This window comes from Excalfactoria chinensis, chromosome 4, assembly GCF_039878825.1.
Source record: "Excalfactoria chinensis isolate bCotChi1 chromosome 4, bCotChi1.hap2, whole genome shotgun sequence".
Taxonomy (NCBI): domain Eukaryota; kingdom Metazoa; phylum Chordata; class Aves; order Galliformes; family Phasianidae; genus Excalfactoria; species Excalfactoria chinensis.
This window is the reverse complement of record NC_092828.1, coordinates 38,621,191-38,636,194: the sequence shown is the minus strand read 5'-3', so window position 1 is coordinate 38,636,194 and position 15,004 is coordinate 38,621,191.

The following is a 15,004-nucleotide window of genomic DNA, read 5'->3' as shown; positions in this document are numbered from 1 at the left end:
TCTTTGGCCCACTTCCATTACAGCCCTTGAATTTCATCTCTCCTTTATTTAAAGCCATTTTTCCAGCCTGTGCCATCCTAAGAAAACATGATGCACCTGCATAAACAAATTACTGCCTGAAGCCAACAGCTTCAACAGTCACAAACAGGACAAGGTGCATGGAAGAATTGCTTCAAAATGTTTTATTCATGCACCTGGCTGATCACATATGATCTACAGCTGCATAGTAATTGGAAAAAATGATGACTATGTATATATATCTATATTTAAATAAGGTTAATGATTAAGACAGTGGAATATTAAGCACAAAATGAGAGTCTTCTCTGAAACAAAATAGATTAGGTCACTTTGGTTCTTGAATGCAAGCAGAAGAGCAAGACTTTCTCACTGTGGTAACTACAGTTAGAAGAATGCATTCCCTTGATGCAGTTTCAAAAAGATCACCAATGCTTCCCTTGTTAAGAGAGTTATTTTGATGTTTTGCAAAGAAAGCTAGTGACAGAATCACACTGACAGAGGAAAATAATTCGTGAACAGCTTTTAAACATTTTGGAAGTAAGTATCTTGAAATGCTTCTTGTACCATGAAATCTCCAATTCAGTGTGCAGGTTAGAATGTTATGCATAAATTGTGGTCTTGTTATAGACAGAAAGTGTTTCTTTATTTATTAGCAATACTAATGTGAATCCTAGATCAGCCAAGCAAGGTCACAGTCCCATGGTGCTTGGTACTGCAAACAAATCTTCTGCTCTGCATAGATGAAGGGTAAATCTGAGTGGCAAGCATGACCTGTCTGGGGCACCTTTCATCCAAACAGTCAGGCTAAAAAATATTTGCCAAATTCCTGTGCAATTTGGCATTCATTTTAGAAATTTGCATAAAAAGTTTCCTTTCCCCAGTCTGAGATGGAAAAGCTCCCTAGGCCTCTTAATCTATTATTTGCCATGCTCTGTAGCACAGCAATCCAGATGATCAGATCTCCTCAGTGGCATCATGTCCTCTGGTAGCAGGACTTAGAGCAGTACCTGTATTTGTAAAGCTAAATAGATTGCAGTCTAAATAATGTCCAGCCCTCAATCTGCTCCCTAATTTATTTTTCAAAAGCTCTGCGCTAATTGCTATGTCATTGCCAATAATTGCAGCTGTGGCTCTGCTGCTTGACTTTTGTTTATCAGTGCTGATTTATCTATCTTGAAGATTAGGTGATTTTTGGACAGCTATTATGAAGAGCTCAGCTTTGATTTAGGCACTTAGTATCTATGAACATTTTAGATAATAGTGGTCACTTTATAGATAACTGATAACATCTCAAGCACTGGGCACAAGTTTGGGCACCACAGTATAAGAAGTACTTAGAACTACTGGAGAACCTCCCAAGGAGGACTACAGAGATGGTGAAGGTGTAGAGCACAAGACATAGAAGGAGTGGATGAGGTCCCTGGATTTGCTCAGCACAGAGCTGAGGAACTGAGCCACCTCATGGTGGCTGCAACTCCTCACAGGGAGTGGAGGGGCAGCACTGAGCTCTGCTCTCTCTGTCAGCAACTGGACCAGAAGAAATGTCATGAAGCTGTGTCAGGGGATTCTGTTCTATGATTTTATGAAAATTACCATCTGTAATCTTTACAGCCCATAATATTCTGGTGGCTTAATGGTGTTGCACTCCAAAGAGATTGGGGATGCAGTGCAGCTTGTGTATGCCTTTACTTTCTGATCCAGTGAGGTGAGTAGCCATACAGTAAAACCTCTGTGCAAACTTACCCTTTGATCACATGTAGGAATGTCATTTGGGATCACCTCAGGTTGGAGCATATGCTAAGTGACCTCCAAGCCTGCAAAATCTATCAGGCACGTGAAATGTTCCTGCAGAGCTGTGGATAGAGATGTTAAGGAGATGTGGAGCAGTTAGTCCATAATGTGTGTGTTTCAGCTTCAGTGCCACTAGAGTGCACCTCTTCCACAGCCAATGCTGAATCAAATTCTCTCCTAATGCTTTTTATTAATGTCAGTGTGTTGTCTCACTGAGTTTAGAATACAAGCTCTGATATTTGATTCTGCACAAATGCATATTCAGTTTTTGAGCTGGACTACTAGTAAAGAATAAAAGTCCTTCTGATCACAGGGAATAGTTTTACTCTGAAGCCCTAATTTAGCATTGGTCATATTGGAACTAGACAAATGGTTAATGTTTGCCATCTGCTTAGTAGTGCATGTTTTAATTATCTTGCTGAATCAGAATTTCCTTTAATATAAAATGTATTAGAATTGGCAGGAATGTGTCCAGATCAGGTAAGAAATGGTCTGAGACTTCACTGAACAATTAATAGTATCAATCCTTTAATACAGAAAAATGAGTTGATATATTGTGTATCTCTTTAATGAGCCCAGAGAAAATTCCGAAGCGGGACCTTCCTGCAAGATGTCCTTAAATTCTTATACTGTAATGAAGGGACAGTTTCTTCTAAACAAAGATCTTCTTTGCGTGTTTTTCCAAGTAAATCAATTCATGTAGCTTTTTGTCTTTTGTTTAAAACAAAACAAAACAACTTTAACTCCTTTTTCCCTTCTACAAGTGGTTTTACCAGGCATATTTTTCCCATGCAAAGCCAACATTTCAGTGTAACCTTCTCTTTTGGGCAACTGTACTTTTCAGCGCATTACTACTACAAATGCTACATGCTATGGTGGTAAATTTCCCCTTCTGTAAAGAAAAACAAACCATAACCTGGCCTCCTTTGGCCTGATTCACAGCATAACAAGAGTTATAGAGTGCCCTTCCTACCTTGTGCACCTACACCCCCATTTCACTTCTTATATCTCCTTTATGCATCATCGTATACTCATGACAAATTTCTGGGGAGCAGATCTGGTCAGAAAAGTCAGCGTAGTACACAAGCAAGTTTTTTTCTGTGCAACCAAGAGTAAAACTGACCAGGAAAATGAAGAGGAAAAAAACTCTAACATTACCTATGTTTCTCAACTGCAGTGAGTTGTGAGGTTTCAGTTAATTTCACCTGGGTCTGTGTGAACCAGTGAAAAAAGGTTTATTCTTTCATATTTTAGATTTTGATTTAAGGAAAAATCAGCCTATGACTTTTGTAGGAAGTATAAACCTCGTGTCTTTAATGAGCTCTAAAATGCTGTGGCTTGTCTGATAATTATGAAAATGCTGGTGAGGATTATTCTGGATATTTATTCATCTGCTTCTGCTGGGGCCAGCTAGGTTTGTGTCAGTATTGGCCACACCTGTCAAACAATTTTGCTATCAGTAGACCTTCAAGAACTGGGTATTTCACAAAAGTGTCTGAATTGCCCTCATTTACATCATCACTTACATAGTAGAGGTTTCTTGTCACCAATATTCTTAATGAAAACTGAAGAAAAACAAACAAACAAAAAAAACCCAAACAAACAACAAACAAACAAACAAAGTACAGACTTCATTAAGACCTAGGTTTGAAAAAACAATTTCTGCAAAAGCATAATGAAAATGGATTCCATCCTGAAACCACTGAGATGAAAAACTGTTTGGGAAACAAACACACTTTTGTATTCTCAGTTCCTCCTGCTTCAAAATGAGTCTGGCTTCAAATCATCTCATGGAAGCTCAGGCTGTTTCTCCATGGGTGCTTTCTCCCTGCACTGGAAAAACACCTGCAACTTTGAAAAAGTCCATTTGTCTTTTGGTTTTGTCCAATAACAGGAAGTATTACAGAAGCTCAAAATTATTTTTTAGAAAATACACTCAAGCATTTATATTTTTTGGCTCTAATGTGCATCTTATTGTAAGCCAGTACCAAAGATGTGATAACAGTCTTCAGTAAGGTGAAACACAATGGATGAATGCTGAGTTAGGAAAAAAACGGAGCTGAGCAAGAGCACACTTGGCTACATGTACTGAAAAGATGAAGGTAACCTGATCTGCTCACCCTCTTGGGGCTCTGAGGAACAGTATATCATCAGCAAGATGCCAAATTAATTTGATTAAGCTGCTACTGATTTTTCAAAACAAAGAGCCTGTTTCATATGAATGCATATCTGAGGAGTTCATTGGAAGTGCAGCCAAACCACAAGCTAGCCAGGAGAGATGTGTTGACTTCGCACTTTGGTCATCTTGATCTTGTTGAACCTGGAAGCTGAGGACAATGGATTCAGTAGCCTACTTTTTGCCACCTTCTGAGGGAGTGTCTCCAAAACTCTTTGGCTAGCAACCTAGCAGACTCATGGCACGAAAGACAATTGACCCAAAGTCACTTTGTAACCCCAATCTCAACACTTCAGTGAGATCAAAACCTGTTTATTTCATAATAGCTTTTCTTCATGACTCTTGAAATGTTTTACCCTCACCAAGAAAGGACTTGTGTTTCTGATATTCATAGTACCCCAGATTCATTACTGCTGGGTGAAGTTTGTGTACCTGATTGAAGCTGGAATGGCTCACAGCTCACTGCAGCTTTCCATGACTTGAGGCCTTCTGACATTATCTATGCAACTGCAGATTGACACAGAAATACATCCAAAGGAGAAACAGAGAGGAGCAGGTGGCTAAAGAAAGGTACTGTTAGGCTGCTTTGTAGGAGCGGAAAGAGAAATTCTCCTCTTGAACCCTTCATTTTCTGTTCTTTGTTAGTAAGGTTGATTTAAGGATGATGACATTGATAGCTTGATTTTCCTCTTATTGGTATAGGGGGATTGGAGCTTCATGATCCTTGAGGTCCCTTCCAACCTGGGCCATTCTGTGATTCTGTGGTTTGGAAGGCTACAAGTGCATGAAAAACAATAAAGTGGAAATATGAATGTAAACAATCTCTTTTAAAATTGCCAGCAGTTGGCTGTCATGTAGACAGTGTCCTTTTTCTTTCCCCTTTATGCTGCTGACACTCTCAGATCAGGGCAAGACACACATACTCTGTTTTTTACGAACATCTGTAGGTATATTGTCTTTTGAGAGTGAATTTACCAACCCCTCACCCTGAAATGCCACTAATAAAGGTTACTGTCAGGAGTCCAGGCATGTAGCAAGAGGTTGGCCTTGCCCTGAAGATAGTGTATCAGTCTTTGAAATGTAGCAGGTGGGAAAAGTTCTCATTGGGGTGTGGAACAGGTTCCCTAAAGGGGAGCAATCAGGAAGATAAACATGTTCAAAGCAAGTGTAAGGAAATGCCTTCTTGTACAACATGAGGTGTACATGAGGTCTGTAGAGCTTGTCACCACAGGCCAGTGGTGATGCTAGGAGCTTGCAAGGGTTCAAAAAGTGACTGAGTAAATTCAGGAAAAACAAAAAACAACCGAAGAGCATTAATCCCTAACGCCACTTCCCATTCAAAGTGCTCTGTGTCTTGGATTGGTGCAAACTTAAGAGTGCATGTGGGAAATAGTGTTCTTAGCTCACTTTCTTATCTAAGCTTACCCTCTCAGATAAGTGTTTTCCTGGAACTCTCAGGAGCAATCCTCTAGCACAGTGTTTTGCATTAGAGAGTAAGAAGTTTCACAGATGCTTGCTGTGCAGGTAGGTCTTTAAACAAAAGCTAAATAAACATGCTTTAGAATAACTTAGAACAATTTACATAGAATCAATTTACAAACAATCAGTTAGGAATTCTTCATATAATCTAGAATTATTATCAAATGGCAGGTTCAGGCTGTTTTTGTTTTGATTTCTTCCAATGTAACACGGTGTTTCCCTTAAAATCAAACCCACATGCAAATTAAATGTTTCCTTTACATTTTCTGGACTCAAATTCAAGAACAGTGCAGTGACACTGGAATTTCTACTCCTGTGTTCCATATATTCCACTCAGTGTATCTTCTCTGCCTTGAAGGCCTCAGCTTTCATGAACAAGTACATCAAGAAAATGCTGTTTTAAGAGTTCTCTGTAGTTAAGACCAGAAACATGATAAAATGAGGTTTTGAAGGGTGAGGGGAAAGAGTAAATGAAAGTAGAGGAGAGGACAGTGTGAAGGGAAGAAAAAGTTCACATGATTAGAGATGTGCTTAAAAAATAAAAATGGAACCAGCACATTAGAAACCACAACATGGAGAAACAGGCAGTGGCCTTGCTGAGAGGCTGGTAGCTTGTTAGAGCAGAGGTGGAGCTTTGTCACACTTCACAGCCCTGACCTGGCCTAGGTTGACTGACAGTCTGTCTTTCCAATTTCCGAACTATTGTTGGTTTAATTTGGCTCATACCATCTTTTATCCTCTTCTGAACATTGTTTTCTTCGCAGTTAGCAAAATGCCATCTATTCTGCAAGGGCGTAGTGAAAACCATGTACTGATTGCAGTTTCAGCAGTAAAGCAATCTGGATTCTTACTGTCCATTGTCTTTCAATGATCTTCACAATAAATGCATTATTTATTTATTTATTTATTTATTTATTAACAGTCACCTGACTGCCATACACATCCTTTGCAGGATATTAAATAGTTTTGATATGTTCAATGTGTTGCATCTTCAGTATGCTAGAAAACATATACTGTGTAAGCCAAATGCAACTTGGAAATATTGTGCTTGGGTATTTAATATTTTTTTTTAATGTGTTATGCTGTGGAGACTGAGGTTCTGAGCCAGAAGAGGGCTGCATTGTGCTAAAATGTCCTTGATATATTTCAGTTCATAAATGTTACTTAAACTTTAGCAAGAGTTGTGTGGGACTAACACTGATCCCAAATGATAAGTGTCATCGGGCTGGATGTGGCTCTGAGCAGCCTGGTCTAGTGGTGGTGACCCTGCCTATGTCGAAGGGGTTGGAACTAGATGATCTTTGAGATTATTTTCAACCCGGGCCATTCTAAGATTCTATAATTTTGATTATGTGCATTAAGGTTCATGAAAATGTGGCTACTGGTGTCAGTTGATACCCAGAGATTTTTGTCAGGGCCTGAGAATGCAAACAAGGATGCAAATCATTGCAGTATATTCATGCATATAAATGTTTCTTTTTCTGTTGTGAAACATAAACATCAGATATCAGTTAAACAACTGACTTTTGTCATAATTATCCTAGAGAGTAATACTCAGATTTAACCTGATGCATGCTGTAAAAACAGCAACAACAAATCCCCATGACAGAAAAACCAAAGAGCATGTCCTTAAAATGTAAAGCATGGAATTGTTCATGGAACTGTTCTGTGCCTTAGGCTGAGATTTTCAACTTTGGTGTGGCCCTTCTGTAGGTTATGACAACAAAATTAACACTGACTTCAGTGGAACAGACTTCTTGATTTGTGCTGTGCTGCACACTTGAATACCCACTGCAAGTTACATGACCTGAACAGCTTGGGGTCCTCCAGCAGTAGTTGTTGGTCCATGTAGCTGTCAGTCTTCAACTCATAGCCTGACATTCTAATTTAATTTTTAAAATGCTACAGGAGAAGATGGTCCCTAGCCTGCTACATGGCTTGCTGTAATCAGTGGGGTTCGAGATTAAGCATACATGTTGGCTTAAGGTTTACAGGAGCCAGTCACTTCATACTTCTTGAGGCACAATGACAGCATTTGTTAAGGGTTCCAGTGCCAAGGTTTTGGTAATGTGACAGTGAACTGACTGTGTGAAACAAAAAAAACAACCCTTGTCTTGGTACCAGTGACTGTATAGCATCGTGTTCTGCAAGGAAAGAGTCAATGCAATAGCCAGGTGTGGACAGCAAGGCATTCTTTGGTCTTGTGGTTACCTCACACTTCTTGAGGGCTCTGTCTCATGTAATGGAAAGAAAACCTGAAAAGAGGATTTGAAGCCTAACAATGAAGTGGCTTTACTGAATGAAGATACTCCCATGGTTTGCCCTCTTATGCAAATGGAGCAGCCTAATGTTAGACTGGTCATAATATGCTGAGTGTCTTCTAATCTTAAGCTTGGATCAAGTGCAACTCTTATCAGCTCTTCTCTAAAGGGGCTTTAGTGCTGCATAGGTCCCATCCACTGGACTTTATGTCTCTAAGAGGCCTGGAGTAATTCAATAACAAATTTATGTGTGTTTTGCAAGCAATACAACCTTACTGCATTCCTTGCCATTTCTTTTCTCATCAGCTTGTGTGCGCATGCAATTAAACACAGGGACGCTGTTTCTTAGTACCAGGATCTCCCTCTCTTTTGGAAGAAACATACAGCTTATGTTTTGTTTCCAGATCTATCACCATATTCCCTGACTCCTCTGATTAGTACTAGGCAACCACCAGGAGACATATTAGCCTTCAGAGTTGTTGCTAAAAACAAAGAGACTATTTCCCACAGTTAAATTCCACTCTCCTTGAATTGCAAAGTTGTTAGTGGGCTGAGCTTTGTGTTTGCTAGACTAGCTGAGAAATAGTTCACTTAACCTGGGGTGTGGGACCAGTCAGCTGCTGGCATAATTGCCCTACTCCCAGGCTGGTCTACTCTGTGAGGCAGGAGTCCTGACTTCGATGGGTAGGCGTAACACAATATCTAGATGTTGTATTCCTGGTAGGAAAAACATTTGCCCCCTGTCTGTATGGCTGAGCTTCTGAAAGAACTGTACAGTGAAACTATATTGTCTGGCTGAACGCTTTGCAGTGTGAATAAGCTTGTTCTGAACAGGTCTGGCTGCTACTCTGATCCAGCATATTGCCATGGGGTAAAGAAGGCCACAGCAGATGCACCTCCCAGACTTTGCTGTAGAAAGAAACAGGAGCCTTGGAGAAGATACTTAATTTAAACTCATCTTACCCAAAGTAAGATAAGCCTTCTCTGTAAAGAGCACTGAAATCTCCTCATGAAAAAAAAACTAGATATTAGTATTATTAAATAAGACCTAAAGCCTTCAGCTCTTCCTTGTTTCCAGTTGCTTGAGCAGTAATATGTTCATCTGATGGAAAACTCACCTGTGGTTTTCTCTGCATGAAGCTTATATTAATTTCTTCTGGGTGGATTCATAAAACATTCCTCCTAATCCCCATTTACTTCAAGCCGTTTTGCTGCTCTGAATAGCACAATATCTCATAAAGAACGTCTTCTTTCATTCAAAAAACATTTGCATTTTATTTGTGCCTCAGAGGAAGAAGAATCCAAGCTGATTACAATACAGAGACACTGTACATAATGAAAAATAATTTGCTTCAAATATTTTGCTGTGGTGGTCTCAACAACTCTTTTTCAATTGGTCATTCCTTCACCTGCTTAGCCATGTGCAAGCAGCTTGAGCAAGCACATCTCTGACACTGACTGAATACCTATGAAGCTGAGATCACCTAATATCAACGGTGTGGTAGGATAGAATCATAAAATCATAGAATTACCCAGGTTGGAAAAGACCTCAAAGATCATCAGGTCCAACCACAGCCTAACCATAATACCGTAGCACCCAGAAGAAGATATCAGCAGTTTGGATTAGCAGCAATCACTATGTGGTACAAACCCTATAAGTATCTGGAACACCTGTCTAAGTTAATGCAGATTTGCTCATCTGCATACATGTGAAAGAAAAGCTGCATCATGAAGGAAGGCCCTATTTAAGCGCAGCATACAAAGGTTGTTCTGGCTCCATCAGTGCCTTCACTTGAAAGGCATTGCTGGTGATTATAAATCAAGATTTGCATGCTCACTCCAATGCCAGTGATTTATTCTATCATGTAGAACAGTCTTACAGAATGCATGTTAATCAAGACTCGGCTTCTGCTTTTGACAATCAATGCTGCTAAAATACATGAGAAAAGGTAACCGATAAAAATCAGTACTTTACAGTGCAGATATAATAGGAGGGAGGTGGCACCTGCTGCCTGTCTATGTCAATAACCCTACTAGAGAGTCATCCCTTGCCTCCACTGAAAATATTCTTCAGGTGCAGTTCAGTGTAAGCAGTATTTAAGGGCACTTTATGTGCAGGGAAAGTTATAGTATTCCATGTTAAAGCATACAAAATTACTGGAATTGGCAAAAGTCTGCCAGCTATTGGTTGTAATGGCTTGAATTTTCCTTTATGATATGATCAGAGCTCTCAGGTGTAGTGTATGCCTGAATTACAGATATATTTCAGTGAATTTAGTTGTCATCTACCTACCTGTCTGAGAAAATGTCTGTGTTTCTATTTCACCACCATTTCAAATTGTTTTAGGATGAGGACTGTCTCATATTTCTCTGGTCTGGTTTTCTTTTTCTGCTTGGTGTATGCATGTTTTCCAAAGTAAGCAAATCAGTGATTTTGAAGGAGGATATTTTGTCTATTGGAGGCCCTACATAACAAATAGGAACATTTTAACAAAGTGAAATGCAAAGTTCTTGAAATATTCTGTGGCTTTCTCTGTAGCAGAATAATTTAAATTGAATTTTTTTTAATGGATTGTAATCATTACTTTTAATTTTCTTCTAGAAAGTGCTTGCTACAGTTCAGTAATGGAGGAAGGCAACAGCTGGTCTGCGCATTTGTGAGTGAGCAGCATTTAATAAGGTAATATGTTAATTTTCTAAGTGTCAAGAACTACGAATTCATGCCAGGCTGAATTAATGCATGTTTTCACACAGCACAGTGAAGGGCTACCTAAGCAAGCACTATTGTGTATCAGGTACTTGTAAAGCAGCTATCTTTTTAAGAATGAGAGAAGAACCTCCATGTTGCGGAGATACAGCTGTACCTCAGTAGTTGCCCCCCAAAAACCAAAAACAACAGATATTTCTGGCTGTAGGCAATGTAGCTCTATCTGGTACACCAACCCCAGGCTCCCATCCTTCTTCTGTCATAAAGAGCCCTGTAGTGTTTCATTAATATGAATAAAAACTAACTTTCCCTTGTCTGCCAAGACAGAAGTATGATATAGTTTGTAGAGTAGATAAAAAGCAGTTCTCAAACTCTATTAAACTTTTAGGCTAGACTTTTTTACTCCTTTCCAAAACCAAATAATAAATATTGACTAAAGTATCAATATTTATCTTGAGGGGAAAATAAATCTTCCTTTGCAGAACTATAAAGCCACTTTTTTCAGAGAGAGAGATGACTCAAATGGTTAAGCTTCCCAATAATAATCTCAGCAAATTCAGCAAACTGAGTACATTGAGGGAACAGACAGCTCAGGAACATCTAGCACTTTGATGTTCCCCAGATGGAGAAACTTGCTGAGGTACAAAGCTAGAACTCCATGGAAGTTCAGTGTGCTCTGCCTCTTACACAGTCGCCTGATGTGCTGAAGAGCAAAACTTGTTTTCTCACTGCGAAAGCATCATTTGAATTCAGCACCTTGAATGGAATAAAATTAATAAGTTCATTTTTATGTCTGAAATTTAACTTAAAGATCAGTTCCAGAAACCTGTTTTGGTCTGACTCTGGATGCATCAAAGACCTCAGAGAAATCTCCAGCAAAGTGTACCTTGAAATTAAAAAAAAAAACATCTTCTATAAGCATACCTATTAGGTCTTTTCCTTCAATCTGTCCTGTTCTAGATAGAGATACTGCTTCTATTTTCAAGTTTTTGAGTGCATAATTGATGTAATCTAAAAGTATAATGCTTTCGCATACATGGTATGGTGGAGATAACACAGTGTCATCTGTGGGTTCCCAGGAGTGGTGCCCAAGTCAGTGCCAAACCAAGCTTAAGTTGTGCCAGAGGATGGCAAAAAATATAATAGAGAATGAAAAGGCTTTTGCGAGAGCAGAGTGAGGATGGTGGTGGTAATATGATGCAGAAAAAACTCCAGGAAATTATTTAATGCTATGCCTGTAGATCGAGGGCTTTAATAAAATAAAAAGAGCAAAGAGAAGACTCTGCACTCTGATGATGGATGAATATGCCTGTTTTGGTACTTCTGGGATGGATTACGCTATTGAAAAACCATTCAACATTGGCTAAAGAACTGTAATATATGTGAAACTCCACAGTTAATGCATCATTAAATAATTTGCTGCAACTGATTTATAGGTGCAATATACTACACTGTGTCAAACTATGTGGGATAATAAATGGTATCACAAAAATATACTATTGAAACTTTTGTTCTAATCAGTCTTTTGAGTTTTAGTAGAACATAGTTCTGCAGAATGGAATTGTCCTATTGATCTTGATAGACTAATAGGTAAAAGCTTCATGCTGTATATATTTTAAGGCTTTTTTAAGCAATCTGGTTTGTGGTCCAGTGAATCAGGCAGTAGACTGTGACTTGTGGGACCTGCACACTCTTTGCTCTGTCATTGAAACTCTAAGCTGCCTCTATAAGTTCCTCCTGGCTGAATGCTATAGTGCTGGCACTCAGATATGTGTTCCTTTTTCCCATGGGCACAATCCAGGATTCCATCACTTGCCTTCATGTATTGGTTACGTAGAGCCAAAGGTGTCAAAATTCAAAATAACACATGAATCCAGCCTTCATTGGTTTTGGGTGACTTACTGCTTCTAAGGGACATCTCCTCACCCTCTATATTCACCATTCAGAAGAGAAACACTTGTTCCCTCTCTTCTGAAAGGGATTCAATAGGATCATAGAATATCCCAAGTTGGAAGGGACCCACAAGGATCATTGAGTCCAACTCCTGTCTCCACACAGGACCACCCAAAATTCAAACACTATGGCTGGGAGCACTGTCCAAATACTTCTTGAAGTCTGTCAGCATGGGGCTGTGACCGGTGTCCTGAGGAGCCTGTTACAGTGCCCAATCACACTCTAGTAAAGAATCATTTCCTAATATCCAGTGAGAACCTCTCCAGATTAAGCTCCATTCTGTTGCTATTTTCTGCATGTTCTGGGGAGAAAGCATCACTACCCCCATTTACTGCTCCAATTCAGTGTTTCAGATCTTTAAAGAAGAAGTGTAAGGCTCAGTTGAGATCTTGCCCCAAACGTTCTTCCCCTCGCCTCCCCACTCCACTTTCCAGAACATGCCTAACCTCATGGTCACAGCATCTTGCTGAGCAACATTCACAGCCACATTTCCTGAATGAATGTTCTCACATACAGAAAATATGCATTTACGGGGCCAGGTAAGAAGGGAATTTTGACCTTGACAAAACAGTGGTGGGACTTCCAGTTGGAGAAGGTTCTGTCTCCTCATCCCTAGGGGACTACCTTCATGATCTGTGGATGTCCTTTTGGGAACCAATGCAAAGAGCCATGATGTTCAGGCACTGATGATGGTCAGGTGCTGGAATGGGTTGCCCAGGGGGATGGTGGAGTCACCATCCCTGGAGTTGTTCAAGAACTGCTGAAATGTTGTGCTGAGGAGCGTGGTTCAGTGGGAATTACTGATGATAGGTGGATGATAGGTGGACTGGATGATCTTACAGGTCTTTTCCAACCTTGGTGATCCTATGATTCTGTGTTGTCTGGTGCTATGATGAAACTAGTGGATAAGTTAACTGTAATTGATAATGTATTTGATTAATTTAGGGTCTTTAAACTTTTGTACTGCATTGTTTCCAAACAACAGTGATTTCTTTCCATCCTAATAAATTATTAAGCAAGTATTTTCTGCAGCTATATTTCAGCCTATAGGAAATAATTGCTAAGACTCCATTTATGCTGTTCATACTGTGTCATGTTATGTCATGCTGTAATTAAAATATGTAGTCCTTCACATTTTGTCAGAGTGCAGGGTACACTAATGGACTCAAAATTACCCTAACAGACCTCACTGGGACCTTTCACTCATACATGCTGCTCGTGGGCCAGGAGCCCTATTTAATCTCTTGAGCCTTCAGTGTTGGCCTGAGCAATGTTGTAGGTATTCTTTGTAGGTATTCTTGCTCTAATCTTGTTAACAGATAGTTTTTCAGGCCTTTTGGGTTGGTCATAGGCCTGACTTGTTACTTTGCCAGATGATAGAAGCTGCTGCTGCCACTGCTTTGCCTGGGCTGCCCTGTTCAGACACTGCAGGGTTGTGGTGAGGTCTCTGTTCCTCCTCACGTCATCACCCTCAGCTCCCAGCTCGCCTTCCTGTGTGATGTGATCCAACTCTTTTTGCTCTCTGGCACATATAACTTCTACTGGAGTAATCTTGAAGGGAGTGGTTAGAATGAGGCTTCAGAACAGATGTCTTATTACCTTGGTTAAAGGCAGCATTTTGAAGTGTTACAAGTGCTTGGAAGTGTGAGGTCCATTTTAGGAGTACTGTGGGAGAGGATTATCATGTTTTGGTATAGAGGCATAAATCTTAACATGTAAGTGATTTTAAATTTCTGTCATGAGGTCAATAAGATTTCTAGCAACAAGACTTCTAAAAGTATCAGAATTGCATAGCACCCAGATACCTTTGGGAACTGATGGAACAGGTGCTAGTAAAAGAAGATAATCCACTGATGAAGGGAAAGTGGTCCGTAATTTATAAAATAAAATATTAGGTTTTGCCAGGTTCAGTATTGCAGCTCTCCTTTCAGCACATATACTTTACAAAAATTGTTGCTTCAGTTGGTCCAAGAGGTATCAGGTACTTAGGAGAAATCTGGAGCACACCAGCAAATCGGGCTACTCTTACTGAAATCCATGGCCTCAATGCAGAAATTAGTAAAGCGTAATCAACTTAGAGGGAAGTACTCTAACTTTTCTTTAGTCCAGCTGAGAATCAATACTAGGATATTCACTTATTTCTGTAGTTAACAGTAAATGTTTCCTAGATGAAATACTGACCTAAACAGTTCCATCAACACCATCAGCTCTTTATTACCATTTTTTACTGTATCATATTGTGTGCACTATGTAGCTATTGCAAGGTAAGTAGAACTACTGACAAGATGGAAAACCAGCTAAAGGAGTCAAGTTTATTTTAAGCCTTGAAAATACACTAGCTTTGAGAAAACAGGAGCTTGTAAAAGACTTTGGTGAATTATAGTCCATTGTCAGAAATGTTGCAGCTAATTAGCAGCTAAAGTTTCCAGAGAGAAGAAACTGTGACATGATGGAATGGCTGTTCACAGAGTCTCAGCCTATAGGTGTTTTGATGCTGGCATGGTTATTGATGGGGCTTCTACGTTAAATTAATTTAAAGGAAGGGGAGCGGCACAGGGCTCCTAAATAAAATGAATGATCAGTAGCTTATGCCTGTTTAGTACTTGCTTACTGACCACT